This window comes from Etheostoma cragini, chromosome 6 (genome assembly GCF_013103735.1).
Source record: "Etheostoma cragini isolate CJK2018 chromosome 6, CSU_Ecrag_1.0, whole genome shotgun sequence".
Lineage (NCBI taxonomy): Eukaryota > Metazoa > Chordata > Actinopteri > Perciformes > Percidae > Etheostoma > Etheostoma cragini.
In genome coordinates, this window is record NC_048412.1 from 797,019 (window position 1) to 799,067 (window position 2,049).

Below are 2,049 nucleotides of genomic sequence, written 5' to 3' on the forward strand. Positions count from 1 at the left end.
GGTGCGTACGTCGTACAGCTGGTGATGGAGGACTTTCCCCGGCAGACTATCACGATGACGCAGACCAACGGGTCGCAGACGATCATAACTGCCAACACCGCTATCAGCAAAATACCTCTTCAGTTTGCTTTACGGGGTACGCTTTCTGGTCTTGGTAGCCTGCACTTTTTTTTTTATTTTAATTAGACAGAAGTTAAAAACAATCTCAGTAGTTAGTCTTCAGTAAGGGGAACGTTTTTGCAGAGTATATAATAACAGATATTTACCCATCATCATAATTCAATGCAGTATTTCAATAATTTACACGACAGATTGAATGCTTTCTTTGCCAACTCTTTTTACTGTTGTATTGAATTCTTTTGACACTGTCAAAAAACAATCCCCAAATTACAGTAAAAAATGACAAAAACAATACTATTTTTGATACACTACTTTGCAAAATAAAAATGCTTGTATTTAATTTCACTCTAAACTATAATTAGCTGGATAAACCTCTTGAGATGCACCAACTCGTGTTCAAGTTTTTCTTCTTTCCATTAGGGTTTGGGGATTGTGTAATTCTACATGACGCTGTGAAACTCTGATATATTTTGAGATGGTTATTCTTTTGTAAAAATGCAAAATAGCATGCGGCATTTCTTAAGTGAATTGATCCATCTATGTAAGCAGTTAGCAAGTTTGTTCCTTTCAATAGTAGAGCTCAATTTTTTCGAGTAAAAATCTTGACCTGCTGGTGGCACTATAGAAAAGATGTATTGTCCCTAAATACATTAGCGCCTGAAGTGTTTGGACATTTTATGGCAATAAAACCGTTGCACAGATATTCTAGTCTGCTGGTGGTGGACCTATGGATAGACCAACCGACTGTGCCATCCCTAGACATTTTTTGATGTTTTTATTGTTCCAGTGGGCCCTGCAGTGCCGTCTTGCACAGAGGGACTCTATCTGCCAATGTTCCTGTCTCCAACCCCGGCCAACAGAGCTCAGCTGTACACCCCTGCCAATCAGGTCCTGCAAATCAACATCAGTGTAGTAGCAGCCAATGTCTCCACGTAAGTGCAACACAAAGAACAAACATATCCAAACACTACAGGGTAATGACGCAGAAGGATCTCTGGTTAGATACAAAATATCTATATTAGTAAGATATTGTCCAAACACACAATTGGTTTTCATTTGCCAAGTTTTTATGGTGCGCAAGGAAACGTGATGTGTTGTGTAACTCCATCACATCACAACAAAACAGGTTTGAAAAGAATGCAGCATAACCAACTCTTTCCATTTATGGGAGGGGTGTGCTTATGGGAATGATTTAACTTGCCAAACCCGCTCTCCTTCTATTTGTCACAGGTTTCAGCTCCTGTTCAGTGGGCCCTACAACGTTCTCCGGAATACATCGGAAACCGGACAGTACACTTTGAAATGGACGCCATCTGAAAACGAAGCTGGAGAAAGCCACCCCATCTGTTTTGTCGTACAGGCAGTTTACAAGTCAGTCCCTACACCTAAAGCACTGCATATGGAAAACTAGGATCTGAGTTTCTTATAGCAAAAGTATTTAAATCATTTATGCAAACTAATATAATAAACTTTATTTCAGACCCAGATCCATATCACAATAAGAACATACACAAACACAAAAATACAAAATACAAAAAATAAAGCATTCCACACAGACATTTTCGCCAAAGGTTCCACAATCTGGAGGAGAATCTGACAGAACCACGGACAGGGTTAGCCAAAACAGGGATTATGTCTTTTTCGGACTCAGATACCCTTAAAACTATACATCAGGTTATGTAAAACAGCAGAGCAGGTAGGTACCCCAACGGTAACAAACATATGGCTTGCACTGGAGCTTCTTGGAGCATTCAGCAGCCTCATGCTGTCATTATAAGCCACTATAAGTTTTCTAATGCTGCCTTGCTTATAACGATACCACAGGACCACAATACGCTCTAAAGAGTGAGATTTTCACAGGTACAGAGCACATGCTAAACTTACGACCCAGCATTTTCGCTTGAGCATACAGCTTCCAACGCTGCCTAT